The sequence below is a fragment of the Pongo pygmaeus genome, chromosome 3 (genome assembly GCF_028885625.2).
Source record: "Pongo pygmaeus isolate AG05252 chromosome 3, NHGRI_mPonPyg2-v2.0_pri, whole genome shotgun sequence".
NCBI lineage: Eukaryota > Metazoa > Chordata > Mammalia > Primates > Hominidae > Pongo > Pongo pygmaeus.
The window spans coordinates 99641361-99657582 of record NC_072376.2 but is presented as its reverse complement, the minus strand read 5'-3'; the positions used below and the strand labels follow the sequence as shown (position 1 = coordinate 99657582).

At 41.7% G+C, this 16222-nt stretch overlaps 1 protein-coding gene and 1 pseudogene across 2 annotated transcripts in view; one reads left to right on the top strand and one right to left on the bottom strand.

The window, feature by feature from the left end:
• The first annotated feature begins 509 nt into the window (after positions 1-509).
• The window catches only part of KLHL8 (kelch like family member 8), a 60146-nt gene continuing 44433 nt past the window's right edge, over positions 510-16222 (top strand). The window contains exon 1 of one of the 2 annotated variants that reach the window (XM_054485474.2): positions 510-728. The gene's annotated coding sequence lies outside the window, so the exon portion shown is untranslated. The remainder of the gene's footprint in view (positions 729-16222) is intronic. The other variant, XM_063663873.1, reaches the window with a different exon arrangement.
• LOC129034568 (glyceraldehyde-3-phosphate dehydrogenase-like) lies at positions 13199-14358 on the bottom strand (annotated as a pseudogene).

The following is a 16222-nucleotide window of genomic DNA, read 5'->3' as shown; positions in this document are numbered from 1 at the left end:
GCGATTACAGGCGTGAGCCACCGCGCACGGCCACTTGCACTGCTTTTTAGCAGCGAGCTCTCAGGTCAATCAACTGCTTCCTTAGGTTTACAAACTGTGGGTGTGTATTTATAAACACAGTTGTTTTGTATATCCTTTGTAGAGCACGTGGTGAAAGTGACACAGGAATAAATGCAAACCTTTTTTTCTCCTTCTTTTTTCAGACATAAATCCCAGGAACACTCACAACCGCAGAAGGGGATTTGATGGACATACAAAGAAACTAAATTTTGTACCGCCACAGAAGTGAAGCATGGATAAGCTCAAAGGTATTTAGGCAGTGTTTTATTTCAAGATTTGCTATGGGGACGTCCGCCACGCCCTGGTTCGCCTTCACCAGGCCGGGCAACACTGCCCAATCCCTGAGACCCGGCCGCCCACTAGGGAGCCGCGGGGGCGAGGCCGTGGGGGTGGCCTCCGGGAGGAGGTCCCGAGAACCACACTTCCCAGAGTGCCGTGCGCAGCACCGCCCAGCCCGCCCCGCCCCCAGAGGCCGCGGCTCGCGGGAGCTGAGGTGAGAGGACGCCAAGCGCCCGCCAGGGCTCCGCGGGGCCGCGCAGGAGAGCGCGCGTCCGCCGGGTGCTCGCGCGGGGCCGGTGAGGTGCTGCTGACCGCGGCCGGGGCTCCGGGAGCGGGGTAACGTGGCTGCAGCCTTAGCGACATCAGGAAGAACAGGGTCGAGGATAGAGGTAACGGGACGCTCGTCTCCCCTCAGTCCCCTCTTCCTTTGTGCGGTGCCGTCTGCTCGCGCCGAACCCTCCCCTCACCCCAGCCGCCAAGTCGCAACACCGTCCCGTCTTGGGTCTCCGGTGTGCGGAGGAAATTCGAGCCCTCGTGCACCAACCGAAACTCCACAGCTGAGAGGGCTTGGGGCCCGGACAGCAGGAGCTCCAGCCCCCGAGCTCCCTTGCACGGCTTTTGTCGCCCCCATTGGCGGGAGGAGCAGGGTTATGCTCCCGGAGGGGAGCCCCAGCCTCTGGCTCTGTCAGCCTCGCCGGCGGCTCCTTGACTCCTTCCTCCCAGTCTTTCGAAGAGGGGCCCAGGCAGGTGCTTCGCGGGGTCCAGGAAGAGGGCAGGCGCGGTGCGGTTGGCGCGGGTTCGGGGCCCCGGGAGGGCGGCCGGACGCCCTCTGGAGCCGCGGCCTGCGGGGGCGGGGCGAGTGGGCCACCTCCGGGCCACGCCGCGCGGGAACGAGGTGAGGAAGGCACTGCCTGTCCCCACTCGGGGGGCTTGCTGGCCGCCCTGGAGGTGACTTCCCGGGAGCGGCGGTGTAGACCTTGTGGAGAGTGCCTCCTGATGTGGAACCAGGAACCGCAGCCTCTTTCTAGACGCGCAGCCGCCCGTGGAGTTGTTACCGCCACGATGACAGCTCTTTACGCCTTCCACTCCGTGCTGGGCTCAGTTGGCTTGCTGTTTTCTTCAGAGAGAGCGATTTGGCTACATAGCTTGAATTTTCTACGTGCCTCGTGCTTTACTGGACTTGCACTGTTTTTCCCTCTTGGCAGTGTTTAATCGGGTGACTTTTCATAGAAAACGTTCAGTATTTTCATCTGTGTTAATGGCATAACTTTATTTTTGACTCTTTGCCCTAAGCTAATGTTACCAGTTTAGAGGGATACTTTGGGAAAAGGTCCTTAGAACCTGGGTTGACATAAGTATTTTATCTGCTGGTTGCACGTTTTTTCTTTCGCATTGTTTTTCTTATATACAAGATGGTAATTGTTGGACTCTCCGTGTTCTTTATTCTCTCTCTAGAAGGAAATCCTCTTCGCGCATCTTTCTCGTGTTCTGGCCCTGCGGTACTCTCGGGTACGCAGAGGACTGCTGCTAACAGTGCTGGCGCCTGGAAAGCTGCTTGGAGATGGCGGTGGCATGAAGCTGCTGCTTTTCCTCAGACTTTCTCCTGGCACCCTCCTTAATTTGTCAAACTGACTCAGTTCAAACTTCAAACTTTTAGTCACTTTATTTATTTAGTCGCTTTTTAAAAAAATTGCTTTCAAGATACCAAATTGCGTAAGCGTAAATATAAAAATAAGTGTTTCAGGGGCCAGGTGCAGTGGCTCACGCCTGTAATCCCAGCACTTTGGGAGATTGAGGCGGGGGGATCACTTGAGGTCAGGATTTTCGAGACCAGTCTGGCCAACATGGTGAAACCCCATCTCTACTAAAAATAACAAAAATTAGCCGAGCGTGGTTGCACATGCCTGTAGTCTCAGCTACTCGAGAGGCTAAGACAGGAGAATAGCTTGAACCCGGGAGGCGGAGGTTGCAGTGAACCAAGATCATGCCACTGCGCTCCAGCCTGGGCGACAGAGTGAGACTCCATCTCAAAAAAAGAAAAAAAAGGCTCAGGATACTCTATTCAACTACATATGAGCACTTAGCTTCATCATTTTAATTTTTAAAGCTGCCAATTCTTTTAGCATTTGATAAGATTACTGATAATTGGTTAAGATGATATATTCTGTAATAATTGCACATTTTTTGACAAGAAACTCAGTTCACATTCAGTGAGGGTAATTTTTTAAAAACAGTATTTCTTCATTCATTAAGAAGAAAGCTAGGGCCGGGCGCGGTGGCTCACGTCTGTAATCCCAACACTTTGGGAGGCCGAGGCGGGCGGATCAAGAGGTCAGGAGATCAAGACCATCCTGGTCAACATGGTGAAACCCCATCTCTACTAAAAATACAAAAAAATTAGCTGGGCGTGGTGGCACGCGCCTGTAGTCCCAGCTACTCAGGAGGCTGAGACAGGAGAATCGCTTGAACCTGGGAGGTGGAAGTGAGCTGAGATCACGCAGCTGCACTCCAGCCTGGCAATAGAATGAGACTCCATCTTAAAAAAAAAAAAAAAAAAAGTTCGGTAAATTTTGATCCCACCTGCTATTCTGAAAAATGAATTTTCTATTTTAGAGCAATTGTAAGTTCACAACAAAACTGAGTGGAAGGTATAGAGATTTCCCATGTATCGCCTACCCCTACAGAGCCAAAATCCCTCATCAGAGTGGTGCGTATATTACAGTTGATGAACCTACATTGACATATTATCACATCCACAGTTAGGATTCAGTCTTGGTGTTAAACATTCTGTGGGTTTGGACAAATAACCCTTTTGTTTTTATCAAGAACTTTTGAGAGTTGTAGAGAACTGAAATGGATATTGTCATTTTAAAAAGATTAAAGAGACTATTGCAGACATCTTAAACATTAATTTCAGATAGTTTTTGTGTTTTGTAAATTGAATGTTTAAATTTTTTGTTACTTATATTGGAATTCCCAAAAGAGTCACGTTTATTTTTGTATATTAAGAACTAAAGGACCTCACATGGTAGCTCACACCTGTAATTGCAGCAATTTGGGAGGTCGAGGCAGGAGGATAGCTTGAGCCCAGGTGTTTGAGACCATCCTGGGCAACAAAGTGAGACTTGTCTCTATATTCCAAAAAAAAAAAGAGGCCAGGCTCGGTGGCTCATGCTTGTAATCCTAGCACTTTCGGAAGCCAAAGCAGGCCAATTGCTTGATCCCGGGAGTTCCAGACGAGCCTGAACAACAGGGCGAAACCCTGTGTCTACAAAAAAAAAAAAAAAAAAAAAAATTACACAGATGTGGTGATGTGCACCTGTGGTCCCAGCTACTCGGGAGACTGAGGTGGGAGGATCACCTGAGTCCAGGGAGGTCAAGGCTGCGGTGAGCCATGACTACGCTGCTGCAGTGAGTGAGCCATGATTGCATCACTGCACTCCAGCCTGGGTGACAGAGTGAGACCCTATTTCAAAAAAAAAAAAAAAAAAAAAAAAGCAAGAGATGAGGGAGGATAAATGTTTCATAAAATAACAAAATGTTGTTTTCAGTCGCTAAAATTCACTTGACTATGTCTTTTTTTTTTTCTGAACAAAATGTTTTATATTAGCCAAAGAAACAAGAGTTAGTTGAGCATTTTAAATAAATTAATTTTTGTTTACTCATGTCAAGATATGTCTGCAATAAAAATGTCACCCATTAGTCTATTTTTAAAAATTCTGTTTTCTCTGTTTTGAGGGGCTTTTATGGAAGCACCAGACTGTAATAATGTTCTGAGCTCACTTCTGGTACTACACAATTCTCTATTAGAATTCCAGATCTCCACTTATTGGCTGTGTGAGCATGGCAAGTAATTTTCTAAACCTCTTTCCTTAGCTGTGGAAGGGGGATAAAAATAATATGTACTTCTATTTTACCAGAATTGAGGATTATTTGGTGTTGTATGTGAAAGCATTCTCTAAGCTGTAATCAACTATAATATTCATTGATATTACTAGTCACATGCTGTATTTTAAAATGCTGCCAGTACAATTTATTTTCTGGTGGATATTGCTATGTAGATACTGTCAGCTGCTTTTTTTTTTAATGGGTTGGTCATGCAAGAAAGTATATTGTTTGGTTTGGTTATGAATGATTTAGTTGGTTCTTATGAGTCAGAGAGAATTATAGAAGAGGGTTGGAGGGACCTTGGGAAATTTTCTACTTTGTCTCTCTGACTCTTAACCTACATCTGTTAGCGTGAGCATAAATGGTCTTCCAAGGGTCTGTGAACTCTGTATATTTATACTTTTCTGGGGAGAAATTAAATGAAAATTTGTACTTTTCTGGGGAGAAATTAAATTAAAAGAGCATCATGACCTTGTTCCCACTAAAGGTTTAGGAAACCACTAGCTTCAGTGATCTAGGCAGGTTTCTTTAGTAAAAATGTTAGAGATTATTTTTAAAATTAGTTTTTTGTGGAAAGGAAAGAGAAACAGGTTATATTGCGGAAAGGAAAGAGAACAGGTTATTTTTGAAGCACTGAGTGTCTGTTTTTCTTCCAAAGCTAGAAGTTGATATTTATGATACACTACCTTCATATGAATAATAGTGCTGCTACTTCTGCCTGGAAGTGGTACCTTTGACTGATTCATTATCATTAGGCAGATATTGTCTACTCCTCTCTTCTTCCCCACCCCCAGTCTTGATGGGCAATACAGTGGAGGCAGAGAATGGGACTTTAATACAATCCAGCGTGTCAGAATATTATTTAAAATGCCAAAAGATAATTTGGCTTGTTTATTCTAAATTTGGATGTTCTTCGTTTTCACAACAAAACACCCAATGTTAAAGAAAATTAAGTATTTAATCTTTCAAACTAGATGATGATATGTACATAATCTGTTGTATATTTCTTGTATATCATAGAGTATAAAATTATATTAAATCCTAATTGATGATCACTTTGACTTTTAGTATTGCTAGTTTGAAAAGATGGATATGTATGTTTTCAAGAAATTTACAGTTTGCTTTTGTAGATTATATTATAATTTGTGATTTTCATTTATAACATTTAAAACTTATTTGCTTTTTTTGAATTTCTGAATTGGACATACTTTTAAATCTGAGTTTATTCTTATAAGAATAAGCATTTGGAATTTTGCCGTGTTTTCCTTGTATAATGATTGCTGGGCTATAAGGCTTTACAGTGTAAAACCAAGTTCTGTTCTGGATCAGTTACCAGTAGCATTCCCAAGGCTGGGAGAGTATGAGGTGGATCAAGTGATGCTATACAAACTTGTGAATGAATCTGTCCATCAAGTAATGTCTTTTTCCTTGAGATCTTTTTTTCCTTTGATATTAATATTTTCATTTAAAGTTGAAATGTTTTTCAAAGTTCAAGGTTCTAAACCAATATTTGGGAATTTATAGAATAAAGTAGCAGAAGTGTGGTTCTTTGTAAAAATAGTCCGAGAAGTCCTAAATAGATTAGTAGTAGAGTTTGAAAAACAAAGATTAGTAGTAGAGTTGAATGCCAATATTGCAGCATACTTTATATATAAAAGATAAGTCACTACGTTGGATCTTTAGTTATTTTAATGCAGAGGATTGCTTAACTTTAATAATGAAAGTTTGAATTAAATTAATTAGATATGGAAAACAAAAGGGAATAAATTTCAGCAAAAATTTTACCTATGGGAATCCTATCATTTTAAGATCAGTGATTTGTATGGGTTCTCCTACACTTAAACCTTAAAAAATTCTGGCCGAGTGGGGTGGCTCGCGCCTGTAATTCCAGCACCGTGGGAGGCCGAGGCAGGTGGATCACTTGAGGCCAGGAGTTCAAGACCAGCCTGGTCAACATGGTGAAACCCTGTCTCTACTAAAAATACAAAAATTAGCTGGGCATGGTGGTGCACAGTTGTAATCCCAGCTACTTGAGAGGTGAAGGCTGGAGGATCATGTGAACCCAGGAGGAGGAGGCTGCAGTGAGCTGAGATTGTGCCACTGCACTCCAGCCTGGGTGACAGAGCAAGACTCCATCTCAAAGAAAAAACAAAACCGAAAAAAACCTTTAAAAATTCCTGAAACATTTCCTGTATAGGGAGAATATTATTAATACCACTATTTTGGTTCTCATTGTCATTTACACATAGGCACCTCCATACAGAGATAACATTAATTATGTCTTTGGCCTAGTGATAAGAGCTTGGGCTTTGTAGTCAGGCAAGTCTCTATTGAATCCTCGACATTGCACTTCATAGCTATGAGATCTTGTTTAGGTGTCTTAACTTCTCTGGGCCTCATTATCCAAAACTGTAAAAAAATAGGAATTTTACCTATTTGAGTTATCCTGTCCTGAGGATTGAAATGAATACATGTAAGTATTTAACTCATGATGACAATTATAGATATATATATATATATCTGTTATGTGCCATTTTGTTAACTCATTTAAGCTTTATAGCAATCCCATGAGGTTGATACTATTATTTTCCTCATTTTTACAGATGAGGAAACTAAAGCTAATGAAACGTTATGTAACTTAACCAATATCATACAACGAATATACAACTAATAAGTAGATAGAAGCACCCAATTAATGCTTGCTGTTGTCCTTAAAAAAAAAAAAGATGACTTAGGGTATTATCATCTTTTCTATAGTGGGTTCCTAATAATTGCAATCTCATGTAGAGCATTATAAAGCATATTTTATTTCTTTGCTGGAAAAAATGTTTATTGCAGGACTGTGTTCCTGACCAAAGACTCAGGATCACATAATATATAAAAGTAATAACATTTGTTTATTGAATGCTTACTATGTACTAGATACAGAGCTAAATACTTTATATAAATTACTTCACTTACCCATCACAACAACCTTAGAGCTGAGGCTCAGAGTAATTTTAAGTAACTTGCCCAAGGCTGCACAATTAACACGGAATCCCAAAACTGTCTAGCTCTAAAGTGTCTGCTGCTAACCACCAGTTTATGTGCCTTGTGTCGTGTATGGCTGGCAGATATCTCTCAAAAGCAAGGCAACAGGTTCTATAATTTTAAATAGCAAAATGTGCTACTATAATTTTGAACTAGAAGGAAACTGATTACCTACTGCCTGTAGGCTAAACCAAGCTTGCTGCCTGTTTTTGTAAACAGTTTTATTGGAACACAGCCATGCTGTGTTCTTTTAAAAATAAAGACACTGAGACCCAGAGAGATTAGGTAACTTCCCAGTAATGTAGCTAGTAGTAATCTAATGTCAGTAACTGTGTTAATAAGCCTCCGAAAGTCTGCCAATCCCTGAATCCCATGCTACCCCCTAAACTCTATGTAAGCTCAGCAATGTGCTCTATTCAGAGGGACCGTGCCTGGTTGGCATAGCTATCCGTTCAGTAAGTAGTAAATTCAGCTTTGTGCTTTTCGTTTGGTTTCAAACATCCAGTGTGAAATATTCCATACTTTGATACTTGGCAACAAATTATTGATAAATTAATTTTTTAGTAGGCATTGTTGTCTTAAGTACAACCCTGTCACTTCTCTGACATTCTCAAATAAAAATAATGAGTAATATAGGCCCCTCTTAAGGTTCACGCGTGTAGTTTGCATTTTTAGGTAAAATTGAAGATCTTTCTTTTACTACATTATACTAGACTTTTAGACCACTATGACTGTGATAAACTAAGTGGCCCAGTTCAAACAAGGAAATGATTACTGTAAGGTGTCAATGGAATTCCTTTTTAGTAAAACAGATCCCAGAATAAACATCTTACAAAGTATTCAGTGTAGTGAAAATGTTGTTTATAGACCCTAGAAATGACATTAGTATTTAACAAGCAGGCTTTGATAATAGTAGTATCTAATATTGCGTGTGTCATTTAAGGATGGGGATACACTCTTAAGAAACATGTTAACAGGCAATTTTGTGATTGTGCAAACGTCATAGAGTATACTTACACAAACCTAGGTGGTATAGCCTACTACACACCTAGGCTGTGTGGTGTAGCCTGTTGCTCCTGGGTTACAAACCTATATAGCATGTTACTGTACTGAATACTATAGTCAATACTGTAACACAGTGGTTACCTATTTGTGTGTCTAAACAGAAAAGGTACAGCAAAAATAAAGTGTTATAATCTTATGAGACTATCATCTATGCATTGGTCACCATCATCATCTATTGTGGACCAGAACACTGATGTGCAGCACATGACTGTAAAGACTGCAAATGCTATTGTTAAGAAAACTTTTTTTGTTTTCTTTTTGAGATAAGGTCTCACTCTGTCACTTAGGCTGGAGTTCACTAGCAAGCATGTGTGTATGTTTGCAAATGACTTTTTAGAAGAAATTCTGAACTCATTAAAACTGACCCGTGTTGTGCATTCAAAAAAAAAAAAAAAAAAAAAATCATGGCTCACTACAGCCTTGACCTCCCTGGACTCAGATGATCCTCCTACCTCAGTCCCCTGAGTAGCTGGGACTACAAGTGCAAGCCACCACACCTGGATAATTTTTTGATTTTTTGTCGAGACTGGCTCTCACTATGTTGCTCAGGCTGGTCTTGAACTAGTAGGCTCAAGCAGTCCTCCCAGCTCCTTGGTAACTGGTTGTTTTTAGCTTTTCAGTTTTCAAAAAAAAATTACTAGGTTGTATAACTCACAGCCTAAGTCATCAAGATATTTCTTAAAAGGTGGAACTGTTACATGAGAGGGCATGTAAATTAAAAAGATTTTGGATATCTTAGCTAAATGGAGCCTAGGAAGGCTTATATGAACAGCAATGTGAGAGTGTTTATTTCCTGACAGCCCTACCAATTTTATTTTTTGTCTTTGGCAATATTTAATTTCATTGATTAATAAGGATTTTTTAATATTCTCATTGATCATTTTCCCTTTCATTATAATCTGCCTTTTTTCTATATGTAAGGACAGTTTTCGGCAGACAGTGTTGCTGTACTACTAACTGAAGGCCATGTTATTGTTGGTCTTTACTCAGTTATTCTTCAAGAACACATCTGTCTAAAAGAGGGCTCTGACATCGAGCTGTTTCAGGCATCTAATTCACACTTAAGTTTAACTATGACTTGACTTCAGCACCAGTGACCTCTCTTATCAGTCTTTCCAGTAGCCTACTAGATCTCTCCATTGGCTCTCCTATCAGTGTTGAATTTCAGCATGCCCTGACTTCCAGTTAGGAAATTATTCTTTCCAACTCAGTGATCTCTGCTCACTGCAACCTCCACCTTCCAGGCTCAAGTGATCCTCCTACCTCAGCCTTCCAAGTAGCTGGGACCACAGGCATGTGCCACCATGCCTGGCTAATTTTTGTATTTTTTGTAGAGATGGGGTTTTGCTTTGTTGTCCAGGCTGGTCTCAAACTCCTGGGCTCAAGTGATCTGCCTGCCTTGGCCTCCCAAAGTACTGGGATTACAGGCTTGAGCCACTGTGCCTGGCCAAGAAAAACATTTTTTTAAAGTCACGGCAGTAACTTGTTGGAAGTCATGTATACTTTGAGTAGGAACTATCGAAGCTATTATACAGTTTTTCAAACCAGCAGATTCTCGTTTAATGATTGGTATATTTTGGACTGTTTGATTCAAAATTTTAAATGTAAATAAAAAGGAAATAATGAGTATAGCCTACTTTTTTCCTGACTTAAAAGTAAAAATGGAAATTTTAAGAAGAGTATTACCTTTGAAAGAAAGTGATTCAAAAATTGAAGTAAATGTCTTATACACAGTGTTACTTTAGTTAAAATTATTTAAGCATACATTAATTTGGATTATAGTAAAAATAATCTCTAGTGTTCATAATCTGTTCATCCATTATAAAAATATTTTAAGTACTTCTGTTTGTTTATTGTGTTATATGTGTTTACTGAACATGGGAGTAATAGCAGTGAAGAGAGACGGTGCCTATACTTCAGGGGCTTATGTAGTGTTACAGGGAAGACTAGTAGCGAATAGGCGCTTATAAGTAATAAGTATTTTAAATTTGACCAAAAATTGAATATGATATACTTTGTGATAAGTATAATGAAAAAAATATCAGATTTTTGTGGGAGCGCAGAGGAAGTACACTAGGAATAGGAAGATGTTTAGGGATGGCCTTCTTGAGCAGATGAACCTGGGCTGAGTCTTAGAAGATGAGCAAGAGTTAGCAGGAGAGAGTGGTGTTAAAGGGCATTTCAGAAAGAGCAGAAAGCCTGAAAGGAGGCAGAGAGGTGTGAAATAGCCTAAAGTATGTGGAAAATTAAACACATTCAGGTTTTGCTCTATAGAACATGAGGTGGGGTTTGCCATTTTGTTATTTCACAAGTATGCAAGAATTTATTTTGGTAAATGCACACACATCTTCCATCAACTTTCAGGTGTAGCTCTAAAATTAATCACATACTGCTGTAAAATATAATCTTTTGTATCCAAAATCTTCATCTAACTGAATTGTAAAATAACTTCTTTAATTATTATTATTATTATTATTATTATTATTATTATTATTATTATTATTATTATTGAGACGGAGTCTCACTCTGTTGCCCAGGCTGGAGTGCAGTGGCATGATCTTGGCTCACTGCAAGCTCTGCCTGCCAGGTTCACACCATTCTCCTGCCTCAGCCTCCCGAGTAGCTGGGACTACAGGCTCCCGCCACCACGACCGGCTAATTTTTTTGTATTTTTTTAGTAGAGACAGGGTCTCACCATGTTAGCCAGGATGGTCTCGATCTCCTGACCTCGTGATCCGCCCGCCTCGGCCTCCCAAAGTGCTAGGATTACAGGCGTGAGCCACCGCACCCAGCTGGCATTGAGTTTTTTAAGAGGTGCTTTCAAAGTGCCATTTGGGACTGGGTGTAGTGGCTCATGCCTGTAATCCCAGCACTTTGGTAGTCTGAAGCGGGCAGATTGCTGGAGCTCACGAGTTCACCACCAGCCTGGGCAACATGGCAAAACCCCATCTCTACAAAAAATACAAAAATTAGCCTGGTGTGGAGGTGTGTGCCTGTATGTAGTCCCAGCTACTCAGAAGGCTGCGGTGGGAGGATGGCTTGAGCCCGGAAGTCGGAGATTGCAGTGAGCCGAGATTGCGCCACTGCACTCCAGCTTGGGCCAATAGAGCCAGGCCTTGCCTCAAAAAAAAAAAAAACCCCAAAACAGAACACCAAGTGCCATTTGGAGTTCCTCTTTCTGTTTAGTAGTCTTTTGATTAATGTGTAGTATAAAAACACAGTCACTGTGCTGCAAAGAGTTACGAGGATAATACAGTGTAAAGTGAGTTAGTACAGTATTCAGCGTAATGGTATTACATATTAATATCACATGCTAAATGTGATAGAAATTATAAGTACAAAGGAAGCTAGAGAAAGAGAATAAAGTGGTCTGGTTTAGCATAATAATACTTTAAGCTTTTGCTATCAGTCCTGTTTTCTGTAATTCATTGTAAATGATGTTTACATATAAAAATGTATTAGTTTTGTTACGTATGCTCTGCATTGAACTATAAACTTGTCTGCTTCTGTTTGAAGCATTTTCTCTTCATAACTTCCTATTTTGTTGATCGATATGCCTTTACTGGCACTTAGAGGAGCAAAAAAAAAAAAAAAAAAGGAGTCAACTTCCTGTCTGCTTCATTGTCATAACATGCCAACATGTGATAGAAATGGACATCTGTGGCATGTTATGACAGTGATGTGCCACGGATGTCCATTTTTTCCTCTCTGTTGTTTTGTGCTTTTAATCTTTTAATATATTTGAGGAAGGAGGAATATCATTTATTTTTCTCCCTAAGAATCAGAATCTTAGGCGTATTTTTAAAAAAAATCTGATTGTTTAAATTCTGGAGTTTAGGTTGAATTACATTTTTACTTGATACTAATATACGGTCTTTATAAGTCCTAACGTCTACTGAGTTCCTTAGGCAGAGTGAATAGTCTTTGAGTAAGTAGTCTTTTCCTGCTTCTGTCTTCCTGTTCTATTATATATAATAGATTTTTTAAAGTTGAGGACATTGCATTATTTAAACAGACCATTTTAAGAGAATTTGGTATAGACGGCTTTTGAGCTGTTGTGTCCTGCCCAAATCTGAATTCAAATGTAAAAATAATTTTATAAAAATGAATATTTTTATAAAATATTAAAAAAGCCCTTTTCATAGAAATAGTACGCTGACAAATGAAAACATTTTGTGACAACAATAATAAAACTTTCACTAGATAGAGCTAGAGTAGTTTGATGTAAAGGGAAAAAGTGTATGATCGTTTTGAACTGTATGCATTTTAACTTAGTAAAGTTTAAAAATAAGATATTAGTGATACCTGCTGTCATAATACTCATATAGGACACAAAATATGGCATGACAAAATAAGTGAAAGAAGACTCCCGGGCGCAGTGGCTCAGGCCTGTAGTCCCCACATTTTGGGAGGCCCAGGTGGGAAGATGGCCTGAGTCCAGGAGTTCAAGACCAGCCTGGGCATCATGGCAAAACCCCATCTCTACAAAAAATACAAAAATTGGCCCAGCATGGTGGTTGCACACCTGTAGGATTGCTGGAGCCTGGGAGGTCAAGGCTGTGATAAGCCGAGATTGCGCCACTCTACTCTAGCCTGGGTGGCAGAGTGAGACCCTGCCTCAAAAAAAAAAGAAGAAGAAAGAAGAAGACGACGACTCACTAGACTGACAAGAGTTGACCAAGGTTTGTTTGTTTGTTTGTTTGTTTGTTTTTGGCTAAGCATAGGGGACTTTATTAATGGTACACGACAAGGTGGGACTCCTAGGCCCCTCCCTCTTCAGGGGTTCTACATGGAAAGTGAGGAGGGGAGATTCTTAGTGTAGTGGGGGACTGAGTGTGGCAGGGACTCCCCAGCAGTGACGACCTCTCTCTTCCTCTCATGCTCTCTCTGGGGCTGGTGGTCTGGTGGTCTTACTCTTGGAGGCCATGTGGGCCATGAGGTCCACGACCTTGTTGCTGTAGCCAAATTCATCGCTATACCAAGAAATGATCTTGACAAAGTGGTTGTTGAGGGCAATGCCAGCCCCAGCATTGAAGGTGGAAGAGTGGGTGTTGCTGTTGAAGTCGGAGGAGACAGCCTGGTGCTCAGTGTAGCCCAGGATGCCTTTGAGGGGGCCCTCCAACGTCTGCTTCACCACCTTCTTGATGTCATCATATTTGGCAGGTTTTTCCAGACGGCAGGTCAGGTTCATGACCGACACCTTGGCAGTGGTGACACAGAAGGCCATGCCAGTGAGCTTCCCATTCAGCTCAGAGAGGGCCTTGCCCACAGCCTTGGCAGCACCAGTAGAGGCAGGGATGATGTTCTGGAGAGCCCTGCAGCCGTCACGCCACAGTTTCCCAGAGGGGCCATCCACAGTCTTCTGGGTGGCAGTGATGGCGTGGACTGTAGTCATGAGTCCTTCCGTGATACCAAAGTTGTCATGGATGATATTGGCCAGGGTCGCTAAGCAGTTGGTGGTGCAGGAGGCATTGCTGATGATCTTAAGGCTGTTGTCATACTTCTCATGGTTCATGCCCATCACTAACATGGGGGCGTCAACAAAGTGGGGAGAGATGATGACCCTTTTGGCTCCTTCCTGCAAGTGAGCCCCAGCCTTCTCCATGGGGGTGAAAACACCAGTGGACTCCACAATGTACTCAGCGTCAGCATTGCCCCATTTGATTTTGGAGGGATCTAGCTCCTGGAAGATGGTAATGGGATTTCCACTGTTGACAAGCTTCCCATTCTCAGCCTTTACAGTGCATGGAATTTGCCATGGGTAAAATCCTACTGGAACATGTAGACCATGTAGTTGAGGTCAATGAAGTGGTCATTGATGGCGACAATATCCACTTTTCCAGAGTTAAAAGCAACCCTGGTGACCAGGCATCCAATACGACCAAATCCGTTGACTCTGGCCTTCACCTTCACTACCTCAGCGATGCAGCTGGCAATGCATGAGAAGATGCAGCTGTGTGTCGAATGGGAGGAGCAGAGAGCCAAGTTGACCCAGTTTTTTTCATTGGGGGAAAAAACCCAACCCATAGAGATCATGTTAATTCAGTCACTCATGACTCTGGCTCATTGTGGGCAAATACATAGATATTGTTAAGACACAGTCTTCAAAAAAGGGTACACTGTGTTAAGCAGGCAAGTCTAAAATACAAAAGAAAGAAAGTGAACGAGTCGGAGAAATACAGCGTACTATGGGGGTTCACAAGAAAGATCACATCCCGTTGGGAGAATTAGGGAAGAATTCATAAAAAGGAATAATTTAAGCTGGGCCTTGACATCATTCCCTCACAAGGAATAGCTTGAGCATTTGCAAATACATTTGAGGAAAACTGAATAATTAAATCTGTGATATAGTAGAAAAAGAATGGACTTAATCACAGCTGGATTGAAACCCCATCTCCCACCATTTCTAGCTGTGTGGCCTTGGGCAAGTCAGGGATGTTAGAACCATCCATAAGGTGATGCTTAAACAAGAGTATATTTAAGATTACTGGCAAAATAGGTAGTGCACAGTGGTTTAATGAGTAGTTTTTCCATCTTCTTTCCCCCTTTCCCTACTTTATGTAAAAAATGAATGGAGAAAAAGACTGGAAGGTAGACTAGAGCCAGAGCAATGAGGACCTTGAATGCCAGGATAAGCTGAACTACATACATTAAGCAGTTTGGAAAGGACAGTTAGAGTTAGATAAATCTAGCAGCATCTAATCCTTGAGAGATGTTTATTGATGGCAAGGAGGAATGTGGTGATTGGTTAGGGGAAGTCACTACAATCCAGGTTAGTATGTGGATCTGAACTAGAGTACAATGAGAGAGAATAGAGTTCAATGATAATAGGAAGAAAGGGATGGATGAACAGAGATTTTTCCAAGTAGAATCCAGGAGAATTGAAGTGGATAGGTTGTGAAAGTTGAGAGGAGTCAAATATGGCTCACGTTTTGAAGTAGGGTAACTGAAAAAATGGTGTTGCTACTTGTACAAGTAGGGGAATCTAAAAGTATAGTGAGGGAGAAGATAAGGACCTTGGTTTTTCATATATTTTGTTCTGTAATTATATTTCACTTATAAAGTGCTTTGAACAGTAGTGTGGTAGTTAATAGCACAGGCTGGGGAGCCCTGCTTCCTAGGTTCACATCCTGGCTCCACTACTTACTTGGGCTTCATCCATCTCGCTGTGCCTCAGTTTCTTCGGATAGTTAGGGCACAAAATATGACATGGCAAAATAAGTGAAAGAAGGCTCAGGCCTGTAGTCCCAGCATTTTGGGAGGCCTAAGTGGGCAGATCGCTTGAGTCCAGGAGTTCAAGACCAGCCTGGGCAACATGGCAAAACCCCATCTCTATAAAAAATACAAAAATTAGCCCTGTATGGTGGTGCACGCCTATAGTTCCAGCTACTCGGGCAGGGGGGCTGAGGCGGAAGGATAAAGGGCAAAATAAAAGTAGCTACTTCATAGAGTTGTAGTGAGGACTAAATGATTTAATTTTCATGCAATTAGAACAGTGATGGCAGATAGTGTTTTCTGTCGTGATGCTGATGTCTGCCTTTATATTGTGTGTGTGTGTGTGTGTGTGTGTGTTTGTGTGTGTTTGTTTTCTTGAGTCAGAATCTTACTCTGTCACCCCAGGTGGAGTGCAGAGGCATGATCACAGCTCACTGTGGCCTCGACCTCCTGGGCTCAAGTGATCCTCCCACTTCAGCCTCCCAAGTAGCTGGGACTACAGGTGCGTGCCACCACACATGGCTAATTTTAAAATTTGTTATAGAGACTGGATCTCACTCTGTTGCCCAAGCTGGCCTTGAACTCCTGGGCCCAAGCGATCCTCCTAGCTTGTCCTCTCAAAGTGCTGAGATTACAGGCATGTGCCATTGTGCCTGGCCAGCCTTTACATTTTATTTTATGGGCT